The sequence below is a fragment of the Leucopleurus acutus genome (genome assembly GCF_964270905.1).
Source record: "Leucopleurus acutus genome assembly, chromosome: 9".
Lineage (NCBI taxonomy): Eukaryota > Metazoa > Chordata > Mammalia > Artiodactyla > Delphinidae > Leucopleurus > Leucopleurus acutus.
The window spans coordinates 73,772,995-73,788,215 of record NC_139144.1 but is presented as its reverse complement, the minus strand read 5'-3'; the positions used below and the strand labels follow the sequence as shown (position 1 = coordinate 73,788,215).

The 15,221-nt window shown below is 35.8% G+C and overlaps 1 protein-coding gene across 6 annotated transcripts in view; it reads right to left on the bottom strand.

Moving 5' to 3' along the window:
* FOXP2 (forkhead box P2) overlaps positions 1-15,221 on the bottom strand; it is a 531,560-nt gene that overhangs the window by 381,879 nt on the left and 134,460 nt on the right. The window lies entirely within an intron of this gene.

Below are 15,221 nucleotides of genomic sequence, written 5' to 3'. Positions count from 1 at the left end.
ATATATAATGGTAAATACCACTCTTCTCCAACCCAGGCACTCCTTTCCCCCCGACCCCATATTACTATCTGACATCCTACACAAATACATAAGTCACATATTTAGCAGGAACTTTGTCTTGTTCACTGCTGTATCCCCAGTGGCAAGAAGAGTGCCTGGAACACAATAAATATTTTTGAGTGATGAACTGGATAAAGTTTGAATCCATCCTGTTTCAGCTGTTAGACTTTGGAAAAAACATTTAGCCCCTCTGTGGCTCAGTTTACTCACTGTAAATTGGAAATGTTAATAATAAGTAATAATAATAATATCAGCCCTGTTTAGCTGTTTTGAGGATAAAAACAGTTAATACGTATAACATGCTTAGAACATTGCCTGGCACAAAATAAGTGTTACATTAAGTTTTAGCTACTGCTAATTTTCATAAGCATATAAAGTCAAATCCACATAGCTGTAGTCTTTACTGGGGACAAGGATAGACTTGAAAAATAAGCTGATTCAATATTTTCCTTCTTTTATCCTTATATTTTTGTTGATATTTATTTTAAAAACCCACTTGTAACTAATAGTAAGCTGAAACTCACATGTTCTGAATTAAATGGCAACAAATTTTCCAGGCACAAAGAAACTATAATCTGAATGACCATGCATTGACTTTTCTTTCAGTTTTAATTTATTTTTATCCCAGGTACTTCCAAAAGTTTTAAGATAGACTCTTCATTCTTTCACTCCTTCCAACTATTATTATATCTCCTACATGCTAGGCACTATACAATGATTGGAAAGCCAAGATATCCCTCTATTCTCAAAGAGCTTCTAGCCTAGGAGTGAACTGAAAACATGGAAAACAAGTAAAACATCAATTGCAATGGGTACCATGTTAGAATCATGCTCAGTGGGCATGAGACCACCATTCATTCCGGGACTCAGGAAAGGTTTGTCAAGGAGGAGGCAAGGTGCCAGAGAGAAGAATACTGCTGAACAGAAGTGTGACTCACTCAGGCAGTAGCAAAAGAGATGGAGAGGAGAGGGAGGTGATACAAGAAGTTTTAAAGAAATAGAATAAATAAGACTTTGTCACTAACTGGGCATGTGGAAATAAAAGAAAAACAAAGACAGCTTAGCACGCATATGTCTGACTTGGGCAGATGATGTTGCCATTCCCAAGACAAGCATCAGAAGAGAAGAAGATCTGGGGTAAAAGATGATGGATTACCACTTTTACCAGGTTGAATTTTACATGTCTGTGAGATATTAAGGTATAAGAGATATGTTGGTAGACAATGAGATACTCTGATGGAGAGCTTTTTAAAAAGTTCTGGATTATAAATATAGATTTGCAAGTTTCTGAAATATAATCAGAGATAAAATAAGTATACTAAGAACAAAACCATATTACATAGAATATATGGAAGAAAACGATATCTCAAATCCTGTTTGAGCAAAGCTGTAGCTTTAGAATTTTGAAAGGAATTTATCATGAGATTATTTTATAAAACACAGTGATCAATAAAAACAAGATACCTTGAAGACAACGTTACACAAAAATTACACGATTCCAAATGTGCCTTTCAACAACACATGGAAAAAGCCATGTGTGAAATACTCAAGTAGAGTTCTGAAAAGACAGAACACACGATATGGTACAGTACACCATAATTTTAAAAAATAAAGTGTGGATAGCTTACTGAAAGTGTAATTAACATATCTACTGCACCTTACCTCTCAAGTATCTGGTACCACCGTCTACCTTTACAAAGTTACCTAATTATGAAGACAATTCATTCAACAAGGGTTCTAAAAGAAATCTTGCAAAAAGCACAAGTTTTAGGAGTAAGACAAGAATTTGAGTCCTGGCCTTGATGTTTATTAGCTGTGTGACCTGAATCCCCGATACTTAGAACTATGTCTAGTTATAAGGGCTCAATAAATATTTCTTAAATAAATTAAATGAATGAGTTAGGACTTCTTTGAACATTAGTTTCTTTAAACATAAAATGGACCTACTGGGGCTTCCCTGGTGGCACAGTGGTTAAGAATCTGCCTGCCAATGCAGGGGACATGGGCTCGAGCCCTGGTCCGGGAAGATCCCACATGCCACGGAGCAACTAAGCCCGTGCGCCACAACTATTAACCCTGCGCTCTACAGCCTGCGAGCCACAACTACTGAGCCAGCATGCCACAATTACTGAAGCCATGCGCCTAGAGCCTGTGCTCTGCAACAAGAGAAGCCACTGTAATGAGAAGCCTGCACACCACAATGAAGCCCCTGCTTGCTGCAACTAGAGAAAGCCTGTGTGCAGCAATGAAGACCCAATGCAGCCAAAAATAAATTAATTAATTAAATTAAATTTAAAAATACTTTAAAATAAAATGGACCCACTAACTCATAAGCCCCCAAATTCCTTAAGTTGTAGTAAAGTATAAATAATACATATAAAGCCCTGTAAAGTATCTGGACAATAAATTAATAAATTGTGTTTCTCTTTATGTTTCCTTGACTTTTTTTTTTTTTTTTTTGCTCTACACGGGCCTCTCACTGTTGTGGCCTCTCCCGTTGCGGAGCACAGGCTCCAGACACGCAAGCTCAGCGGCCATGGCTCACGGGCCCAGCCGATCAGCGGCATGTGGGATCTTCCTGGACTGGGGCACGAACCCATGTCCCCTGCATCGGCAGGCAGACTCTCAACCACCGCGCCACCAGGGAAGCCCTCCTTGACTTTTTTTAATGGTTTAAAGATAACACCTGAAGAAGAATCTAGGTGTGCTTTAATAAATGGAGAAGTACATTACTAAATGGAATAAGCCCAAGATTTTAAGATTGCTAAGGATAAGATCCTTTCTTGTTCACTACTTTACCCCTAGTATAAAGAGTCAATAAATTTTTGTTAAGTAAGTTGATTAAAAGATGCTTTGAAGACAAGTCTCACTTAAAGTGGTAATGTAGCTTGACTGGAAAAAAAAAAGCTTGTTTAACTTGAAGGATATACTTTGTAGTCAGTGGAAGCAACTTTGGCTTCTACTGTCTATTATTTCAAATCCATCATGTCACTGTACCTGTGTAGATATGTTCAATGAATCTTCAAACCATCTTTACACCTTTTTTAATGCCAGAGGGCAATCACTTTTATATTCTGCCTGTGAATAGCTCATATACGTGTTCTTGACTCATTCTTACAGTTCCTCTACAATAACCCTTTAGCACAGTTTTGTCCCAACGTGTTTCCGAATATGAAAATGAAATACTTCTACAGTGAGAGAAAAAAAAAAAAAGTTTAGAATGTTAAACGCTTTTTTCCTGTGTCCTTTTTAATAGAATAAATCTCATACACTAATAAAACTTTTAAGTGTATAAATATTATTCACCTATATATTTGTAGATCATTTTATAAAGATGAAACAGAAAATCTTTCAGTTACAAAACTCATGTGGCAGATTCAGTGTTATAAATAATATGCATTTTTATTTGTAAGATGGATTCGTTTGAAAAAGCAGTGAGGAAACTACTAAAATGTCAAGTAAATGAACCATCGGGAGACAACAGTCATATTTTAAGTGTCAAAAAAAGAGCTATGGTTAACCATTATTGTCCCTCTATTTCTTTTACGTAACATTGGCTATTGGCTATGTTTGGCTGGGTTTATGGATATTCACAGCTTCTTCAACTCTAAAAGTTTTAGAGGACAGGAAGAAAACATCAACATATTTCATACATGCTGAAATTGCCAGCTCTTCCATGGAAAAGTGCCCATGTATTTCCTGCACTCACCTTCTATTTTTCTCATTCTTTTTATAAAGAGGTATGAACACAGTATCCATATATTCATTCACACACTCCCCAAATATTTGAGCCTAAATGATGTTCAAGGCACTGTGGAATTCACTTTGCAGAGTGAAAGAAAACAGGAAGGCAATGTTAATGTCAGAGTAGAAATAAAGGCAAGGAAACAAACTAGACCAAGAGGGTAAATAAAAGGTACATTCCATAATGAAAAAATAATGATCATGTACCTTTATAAAATGAATAAAATAGAATGTATGTATATGGAAAACTGTCAGAAATGCAAAGAACAAATGACAGAAACACAAGGTTTTAGGAAGATTTTAACGTGCCTGTTTATCAGCTGTATTAGCATGAATAAAATCAAATGTATTAGCATGAATAAAAATATTTGATAAATAGAAATAAGAGTAAAAGGTATAACAGAATTGAATTTATGTGTATGCACATATACATAATCTATAACAAAAGTCCTGTCCCTTATGGAATATACTACACTGACTAGCATTCATACTTTTATAATATTGACCATATCATAGGACACTGAGAAAATTTCAACAAATTTCAAAAACTATATTGCATGGGCCAAATATATATATACCACAGGAAAAAAAAAAAAAGAAAATTGCTCAACCAGTTGAAAATTTTATTTTCCTAAATAATTTGGGGGTGTAAAAGGAAAGCAGAACGGTTCAGCCATCAGGAGCCTAAGGAAACATAATAACTAAATTTAGTGTGTTATTCTGGATGCGGTATCCAGAAAAATTACATTAGGCAAAAACTAAGGAAATATGTATAAAATATAAACTTTAGCTAATAATAATATATCAATATTAGTTCATGAATTGTGACAAATATACCATACTAATATCATACAATAATAATAGGGGAAATTTGAGTGTGTGTGGGGTTAGGGGGTATACAGAAACTATCTGTACAATTTCTCTATTTTTCAGCCAACTTAAAACAAAAAGTTTATTTCGAAAAGGAAATCAGGTGAGTTAGAACATAATGGAAATGAAAATGTTATGCATGAAACTTCCTAGAAACAGAAAATACCATTGCTATATTGAAAATGTTCTAGAGACTAAGAAAGGATGGCATATGGCCTAATTTATTATATGGAAAAAAACCTAAATACTGAAATTTGTCAATTATCCTCTCTCACCACCTCCTGCAAAAACAAACACAAAAGGCTCTTTATCCTGGTCTAGAAGGTCACACTTCATCTGTTTCATGGACTCCTCCTGGCTCACTAAACAGTTACCTTGGCCTTCTTATGGTTGTCCAAACATATCAAAAGAGCTTAATCTTTCCTCAGAACTTCTCTTTCACACACACACAGAGAAATTTCAAAGAAAAGAAGGAATAAATAATAAAACAGAACATTATTTTCTGTAGGTCCTTAGCAACACAACCTGAAAAGGGAAAGGAAATACTACTATTACTTTTATACAATATAATTTTTATTTGTAAATCTGAAGAGAATACACTGACAAAAACTTAGAACAAATATAAGATCAGTAGGTAGTAAGATAAACATATAAAGTCCTACAGCTTTTCTGAAAGCCAACAATTGGTTCAAAAACATAATGCAAAAAAGGTCCCAATCTTAACAACAACCTCTTCCTTACATTAAAAAAAAATACTCTCCCACTCCCACTCCAGGCACTAGCCAGAGCATGAAGGTGACCTATTGGACACACAAAGATGTTCAGGGTAATCACCCTGGTTGCTTATTTCAAACCTACACCTGCTTTAATCTGGTTTCTGTCCTGCCCCTGATTTGGAGCTCTGTCCCGCTTTACTATCCCTCTCCTTTCCCTTATACCTCACCTTCGTTTTTGTTTTCTCAAATGCTTTTATCATCAGTGTGTTGGGCTATCTCCTTCTAGTTTTGAATGTTTCACTGGGTCATGATGAACACCTTGAGACTAAACCCTTAGTCCTAGCCCCAGCCAGCACATACCTGGCCCACCTAACCCCTGAGGAAATCAAAGAATCACTACAGTGTGGTATAGATAAATATAAAAAGGACTGGCACAACGCCCAGCCAGTAATAAAATGTGCCTGACAAAAGTTAGTGGAATCTCAATCTGAATGACTTTCAAATTTCTGTACCCAGAACAGGATTCTCTTCTGAGTTTGACACCTGCAGTTTTACATAGGTGCTGGATATTCCCATCTAGGAGTCCTATCAGAACCACAAACTTGACAAGTCCAAGGTCAATTGTATTAGGCAGTACGTTTCTACTTATAAGTAGAAGAAACCAGCTTGAGCTAGTTTAAGTACAAAAGAGGACTTAATTATAGGAATTCAGAAACAGAAATGTAGCCACTCCTCAAGAAGTATGAGAGCAGAGAGTATGTTCCCTCTCTCTTTTCCTGTCTGTTTCTCTTTACACATCTGCTTCAATCTTCTTACTAAAGAGTAACTTTCTAGCAAGGTTATCAGTCCACAAAGTAAGTGGACTAAAGTATTAAAGGAGACTGTCAGCTCTCAAACGCACACTGTAAGGAAGGGTCCCAGCTATAAATATATTGACCCTGCTTGTGCCAATCTTAAATTCTGGAAGCTGACCTCTAGTCCAAACAAAATGGCCATGGGGATAGGGTCAAATTATAAATTTGACTTAAGATGCCACCTCTGTAGAAGTGAGGGTGTGTGGGTGACAGGGGCAAATTATAGAAGGGATTGTGAGCTGAGCAGACATCCTAATAGGTATACGGTGCCTAATCCCAAACTAAATCCCAAACTAAATGTTTGTATCTTAAACTAAACTACCCATCCCAAACTACTTCTCAAATTTTATTTATAAAACTTTCATTTTTTTCTGGTAACCTAGGTTTAAATATCTTTCCTATCAGGGAAATCATCTTTCATATCTTTCACTGTTCCTTCTAACCAACGACCTACAGAGGCTGGAATTTTCAAGTTACCTCCTTTCACCCTCATCCCCACTGCCCTGATTCCAGGATAGCCCCATTGTTTCTTCATCTAAATTTCTCCAATAGTCTTACCAAAGGTTCCCCTGACTCCATACTTTCTCTGCTCCACGACTGAAGCTTCGTGGGTCGAGAACAAGCTAAAAGATAGTACTGGAGAGCCACACAGGAGCCAAATCACCTATGAATTTGTGTAAATTGGAATAAGGACATTGTGTGTTGTATTAAATACACTGGGAGGCCACTGGAAGATTTCAGGCATGGGAGTGATTTTAGTTGTGGGGAAGGATGGAAGCAGGGAGAGCAGTACTGAGATTAACACTGGTAGCCTGGATTGGGCAGACAGTAATGGAGGTCATCTAATTATGTCATTCCCTATTTTAAGTCCTGTAATGGGTTCCCATTACCTACAGAATAAAATAAAAATTTGAACATGGCTCCAAATCTCCTTTTTCAGTTTCATTTCCTATCATGCCACTCTATATCATGCCCAACATTATAACCACACTAGATTTCTCATAAGCCTTGAGCTCACCATGTATTTTCACACATTTTTAGATGTGTGTTCACAACATTAACATAGCCTACAATGCCTTTCTCAACATTTTATGGCAGTAAAAATCCCACTCATATCAAGGCCAATACCTCTGTCACACCATCTGTGGAGCTTTCCACTACTCTGTCCAATAGAATTAATTCTTTAGCCTTCTGTAATCCCATAGCTTTGTATACATCTTAAGGGCAGTATTTTTAACATAGTAATAATTTGCATAGTTAATCCTTTACCTAATTTGATTTTGGCTCCTTGAGGGGAGACAGTAAGTATTATTCATCATCAGTAACCTGCCTGGCATACTTACAGTAGATATTCAAAAAATCTTTTACTCAATGAACATATGGAACAAAAATAAAGGACTATAAACATCTTTTCCTCCTAAATTAGAATGAAAGCTCTTAGAAGGCAGAGAATATCTTATATGCGTATTACTTTTGTATTTAAGTTAGTAAAAGTGGACATAAGAAATACTTGGTTGTAGTAATAAAATCTAAAAATTGAATTTGTTATCAACTCTATTCTATGATAAAAAGACAACCATTTGTGTCATCAGAATACCATAAATGCATTAGAAATTCAAGGAGAATTAATTCCAGATTCATGGATCACATTTTATCTAATTTCCATTACTTATTAACAAAATCATAAAATCCTATGGAAGGAGTTAAAAAGGTCCAATCTAGAAATATCTGAAATCTTTATATGATTAACGAAAAAACCTAAGAATTGCCAGTAACTTGCAGAAGAAAAATCAATAAGCATCTTAAATATTAAATGTAGAAATAAGACAAATACTGAAGTGGTGTTAACAGTGATATAAATAGTCATGCAACATATCTGTCTAGAAAATCCTGAATCATCAGTTATCCAAATAAAATTTAAAGAAAAAAATCAACTTTAAAGAAAGTGGAAATGAATAAGCTCAGTCTAAAAGTCATTACTCCCTGGGAAGAGCAGTTTAAACTTTGAAAGAAGGCTGTTTTTAAATAATTCTTTTTAGTAATATTTATAACAAAATTAGGTATAGTTCTGAGAGCTATCATGTAAACAATTTTCTTCTCTAACTAGAATAATAAATGATTAAAACAATTCCCATAACAACCCCTCATATAACGATGCATACAATACCCATGAAATAAATAATATGTCTTAAAAGAAACAAACAAAATATAATGAAACAATGCATGGTTTTTATAGTTTGAAGAAAATTCTCAAGGAAAAGACATTTCAGAGTGTGTATCCACATTTTGTGAATTTATTATTCTACTGATGAAAAGTCTGTACTTATAAAATGCAAATATTTCAGTACATGATATGAAACAAATATGAAGCAAATATAGTAAAATATGACTAATATAAGGAAATGAATGTACTTTAGAATTTGAAGGGAAGTTATCTGTAATCATAGGCTATACAGAAATGAAGTAGAGGTTTCCTACAAAAAAAAGTAAAACATATAATTCTTCTCAGTACTATTGTTTCCTTTCCTTTGCTTCTACAGAAACAAGGAAGACAATACATCTTTTAGCATTTACTAAGGTAATAAATAGGACAATCCCAACACTGATCATGTGAATATTTCATGAAGGAGGCTTGAGTATGGTAAAAGATTAAATGCTGCGTCTGTCTTCATACTAGATCGTTCTTTGAAGGTGAACAGTTGTTCTAAGCCCTTGCCTATTTTTGGCAAAACACACGTGAAGTACATTTTGTTTTCCAAATCAGGCATGCCATATACAGATGTAGACAGACATAAAAAGTTCCACGTGAATGTCACAAAATGCAGAATATGTTTTAAATACAACTTTTTACTTATTCCAGACCTTAGAACCCCATGCAGAAGAATGGTTCCTTGTAGAAGACTTCTGTAGAGATCTTTTCTTTTTTTTCTTTAATTTTTTTTGTTTTTACTTCTGAAACCAAAATGCTCATGTAACTATGGTAATATGATGAAATCTTTTAATTATTTTATTTATGCTTTTTTTGGCTGAGTAGGCAATCTCAGTTCCTGAAATTCCCGCTAGCATTTTACATTCACTGGTGTGGCACTGGGTGATGAAGACGGGGTCTAAAAGCAGCTGTCTTCCACCCACATTTCAACATAACCAAATACTCAGTTTCTTCTGCAGATGCTTTTTCCTAAACCAGTGTATATCAAAACTGACTGCCACCACATTTAATACATGAACATTTCCTACCAAAACAAATAAAAATACTATATATGCATAAGACACATAAAAAGGGAAGAGGAGCTCACAAAAGTTTTTGACATGAAGCAAAACCTTTAACACAAATTTGCAGGGACTTACAAAAACTAGCAATTAAAAAAACCCTGGTATCTACACATTTACTGCTTGAAACTCATGACATCTGTCCTTATGATAAAAGACGTCTCAAAGAAATTATTTGTTCTAATGCAAAATATTTTGCTACATTCCAAAGAAATATCTGGCTGAATTAGTAACAATATAATATGGCAATGTATTTACTAGATGTTAACACTTTTGAATGATAAAACAAATGAAATAGATGGAACTCCAAAAATATAGAACTTGATTCTCCCTCACTTTTAAAAAGTAAACAAAGAAAGAGCTGCTGTAATACTGTTTCATTTGTGATAGTAGATTAATCAGTCAATTCACCTAACCATTAGGAAATAGCCACTAAGTACTAATTTTTGCCCAGCATTTTTACAGAGTTAAAAGTTTGAAAACCTGCATTTTGGACCATAAATACTAAGTTTCTAAGGAATGCTATAAGACGATTTTTTAGAGCTTTTTTTTTTTTTTTTTTTTTTTTTTTGCGGTACGCGGGCCTTTCACTGCTGTGGCCTCTCCCATTGCGGAGCACAGGCTCCGGACGCGCAGGCTCAGCGGCCATGGCTCACGGGCCCAGCCGTTCCGCGGCATGTGGGATCTTCCCGGACCGGGGCACGAACCCGTGTCCCCTGCATCGGCAGGCAGACTCTCAACCACTGCGCCACCAGGGAAGCCCGAGAGCAGTTTTAAGGTACAGAGATTTCTCACATGCTCCCACACATGTATAGTCTCAACCATTATCAACACTCCAAACCAGAGTGGTATATTTGTTACAATAAAGGAACCTACATTGACACATCATTATCATGCGGAATCCACAGTTTACATTAGGGTTAGCTTACACTGTTGTTCATTCTAAGAGTTTGGACACATTTATAATAGCATGTATCTGTTATAGTATCAGACAGAGCAGTTACACTGCCCTAAAAATCCTCTGTGTTCTGCCTATTCATCTCTCTCCACCCACCAACCCCTGGTAATCACTAATCTTTTTAACTGTCTTCATGGTTTTACCTTTCCAGATCGTCATATAGTTGGAATCATATAGTTTACAGCCTTTTAAGATTGATTTCTTTTACTTAGTATAATGCATTTAAGTTTCTTTCATGTCTCCTCATGGCTTGAGAGCTCATTTCTTTTTAGCACTAATATTCCATCGATTGGATATACCACAGTTTATTTATCCACTCATCAAAAAAAAGACATCTTGATTGCTTCCAAGTTTGAGCAATTAAGAATGACACTTCCAAAAACATTTGTGTGCAAGTTTCTGTGCGGACATAAGTTTTCAACTCCTTTGGGTAAATACCAAAGAGAGCAATTTTTGGATCAAATGGTAAGTGTTATGTTTAGTATTGTGAGAAACCACCAAACTCTCTTTCAAAGTGGCTGTACCACTTTGCATTCCCAATAGCAATGAATGAGAGTTCAGCTTCTCCCTACCCTCATCAGCAGTTGGTGTTAGGACCACTTGTAGTGGTCCTAATAAGCTTGTAGTAGTATCTTTGTTTTAATTTGCATTTCCCTGATGACATTGGTGTGGAGCATTTTTTCATGCCATCGTCACTGGTGAGGTGTCTGTTAAGGTCTTTGGCCCATTTTTTAATTAGGCTCTTTGTTTTCATATTGTTGAGTTTTAAGGGTTCTTTATATGTTTTGGATAATAGTCCTTTCATCAGATATGTATTTGCAAGTCTGTGGCTTCTCTTTTCATTCTCTTGACAGTGTCTTTTATAGAGGAGAAAACTGTAATTTAAATTAATTCCAGCTTATCAATTCTTTCTTTCACAAATCATGCCTTTGGTTTTACATCTAAGAAGTCATTGTCAAACATATGGTCATTTAGATTTTCTCTGATGTTACTTTCTAGTTTTATAGTTTTATATTTTACATTTAGGTCTGTGATCCATTTTGAATTAAATTTTGTGAAGGATGTAAGAACTGTGTCTAGATGCACTTTTTTCTGACTGTGCATGTCCAGTTGTTCCAACACCATTTGTTGAAAAGACTATTTTTTCTCCACTCAATTGCTCCTTTGTCAAAATCAGTTGACTATATTTATATGGGCCAATTTCTGGGCTCTCTCTTCTGTTCCATTAATCGATTCCCCTATTCTTTTGGCAATACCACAATGTCTTCACTACTGCAGCTTTACTGTAGTAAATCTTGTAGTCGGGTAGTGTCAGTCCTCCAAATTTGTTTTCAATGCTGTATTGACTATTCTGGATCTTTTGCCTCTCTACATAAACTTTAGAATCAGTTTGTCAATATCCACAAAATAACTTGCTGTGATGTGTGATTGTGCACTGAATCTATGGATACATTTGGGAAGAACTGACATCTGACAGTACTGAGTCTTCTTATCCATGAACATGCAACACCTCTCCATTTATTCAGTTCTTTGATTAACTTCATCAAAGTTTTGTAGATTTCCTCATATAGAACCTATACCTATCTTGTTAGATTTATACCTAAGTGTTTCATTTGTGGGGTTCTAATATATATGGTATTGTGGTTTTTTTTAATTTCAAATTCCATGTGTTCACTGCTTGTATATAAGAATGCAATTAACATTTGTATATTAACCTTGTATCCTGCAACCTTGCTTTTAATTGTTAATTAGTTCTACGGGTTTTTTTAAGAAATTTATTCAGATATTCTATATAGATGATTCATGTCATCTGCAAACAAAAAAGTTTTATTTCCTCCTTCCCAGTCTATATATCTTTCATTTCCTCTTCTTGTTTTATTGCATGATCTAGGACTTCCAGCACAATGTTGAAAAGGAATGATGTCAGAAGTAACATCCTTGCCTTGTTCCTGATCTTAATGGGAAAGCTTTTAGCTTCTCACCATTAAGTATAATGTTACCTCTATGTTTTTTATAAATATTCTTTATCAAGATGAGGAAGTTCTTTTCTTATTGAGAGTTTTTATGATGAGCGGATGTTGGATTTTTCATGCTTTTTCATCTACTGATAGGATCATGTGATTTTTCTTCTTTAGCTTGTTGATGTGATGGACTACATTGACTGATTTTCAAATGGTGAACCAGCCTGGTATGCCTGGAGTAAATCCCACTTGGTCATGGTAAATAATTCTTTTCATACACTGAGGGATACAATTTGCTAATCTTTTGTGAGGACTTTTACACATATGTTCATGAGAAATACTGGTCTGTACTTTTCTTTTCCTGCAATATCTTTGTCTGCTTTTGTACTAGGTAATGGTGGCCTCATAGAGCAATTTGGGAAGTATTCCTTATGCTTCTATCTTGTGAAAAAAATTATAGAGAATTGGTATAATTTCCTCCTTAAATGTTTGATGTAATTCACTAGCAAATCCACCTAGGCCAGGTGTTTTTTTTTTAAGGTTATTAATTATGGATAAAAGGTATTCAATAGACACAGGCTTATTTAGAAATTCTCATTTTGTTCATGTATTGTTTTTCTGCGCTCAATGAGCATCTTTATGAAGGTTATTTTGAATACTTTGTCAGGTCATTCATATGCCTCCATTTCTTTAGGGTTGGTTTATGGAGATGTAGTTTGTTGCTTTGATTGGGCCATTTCCCCCTGTTTCTTCATGTTCTTTGTAACTTTGTATTGATATCTGTGCGTTTGGGGAAAAAAACTATATCTCCCAGTCTTTAATGACTGGTTTCATAGAGGGAAATCACCCATCAGCCCAGCCAAAGATTCTGGGAACCTTTCAAACCTGTTTTGTGGATATATCTTCTCTGCACTTGTGCCTACTAAGATTCCTAGAGGGATTTGCCAGTTTCCTTTTCTTCAGCAGGTTGTAATCTCTTGCTCCCTCTGGTGTCTTTCTGCTATACTGTGGGTCCTCAAGCAGCAGCATGCTGCCCAGCTCTTTTTTGTTCTCAGCAGCCTGTAGGCATCAAGAGTACGCCAGGTCGACCTAGAGGGGTGGGATAGGGAGGGTGGGAGGGAGACGCAAGAGGGAGGAGATATGGGGATATATGTGTATGTATAGCTGATTCACTTTGTTATAAAGCAGAAACACACGACTGTAAAGCAATTATATTCCAATAAAGATGTCAAAAAACAAACAAAAAAAAAAAAAACAGTACGCCAGGTCGCATCAGGACCCTGAATTGAGCTCGTCAGAAACTAATGCCTCAGACAGTCCCCTGAAAAGCTAGTACATTGGGCATATGCTCCACTCTTCTTTTTCTCTCTTAAGGGAGGGGCCCCAAAGCTGTATGGGCCCTCTGGAGCAGCAATATGGTGCCCAGTTCTTTTTTGTTGTCAGCTAGGATATGCCTTGTCCCATCAGCACTCTAATACAAGTGAGACGGAAGCTAGTCCATCAGGCAGCCCTCCCACACCTGTGAAAAGTCAGAATGCTGCATGCATGGTCCAGTCTTTTCCTCGCCAGGGAAAGCCTGGGAGCTGGGTGTTTCCTCCTGACCACAGCTGTGCCAAGGGTAGCAGCTACGTTGAGAGACACCACAAATTTCCCACCAGCTGCGCTGAAGCTGGTTTTATCCTTATTCAGGGTGCAGGAACCTTTTAAGTGGTTTCTGGATTTCTCGTAAAGGGAATTAGTCCATATACTGCTGTTCAATCTGGGTTTCTGGGCAAGGAAGGAGGGTCAGGGTCTTCCTGTTCTGCCATCTTGCTTATTACTTCATTCCAATCATGCTTTTGAATATCTTTACCTTAGCAACAACTAGAAGGTGTGGTTTTAAGGGTTTTTTTTTTAAATTTCACATTTTATTTCATATTTAGTTTCACAAGATGACCTAATTTCATAACAATAACTCACATGGATCAAAATGGAAATGCATCTTTGTCTGTTTACTAAATCACGGTATTATTTTCCAAACTCCTTCATCTGTTATAAAAGAGGGAGCCAGAGATTACAAGCTGCTGAAAAAAAGGAAACTGGCAAATCCCTCTAATTAGGAATCTTAGTAGGCACAAGTCTACCCACAGAAAAGGTCTGAAAGGCTCCCAGAATCTTGGGCCAGGCTGATGGGTGATTTCTCTGTACGAAACCAGTCAGTATATAAACATTTCATTTAGTAAATTTTCATATTCCCTACAGTCAGTTGTTTTTGCAAACTGACTGGAACTTTTACATTTTTGACAAACGGCTTCAAAGCTCATGAAAACATTTCATTTTGTAGGTTTTAAAAATAGATTAGAAAAGCTATTTCCAAATGTTTTAAGTGTACAAATGTGAGAGTTTTTGAAATGTGACACAATACTGTTTTCAGCAAAAAGAAAGCATTATAAATAATGATGAAACATTTCCAAAATCCATTTTCAGAATTCTCTTGCCATAGAATAAGTTTCTTTCAAGTTTTTTCCTTACTCATTAATTCAATCAAAATTTAGAAATAAAGTAAGCTGAGACAAATTAGAGACATCTGTAGCTTCATCCAATTATATGGCAAACTTCTTATGACAGGGAGAACAAGAGATTTCCCAGAGGATATGCGTTTTGTCTTTCACTATTAAGAATCACAAAGGGGACTTTTATTTATCATTGTGTTTAGTGAAATTTTGTAAAATACTTGGTTGAGTATCAACTGAATCTGAACTGCTGAAGAAAATGGGATTTGGCTTCATGTTCTGGATATTTAGTTCTA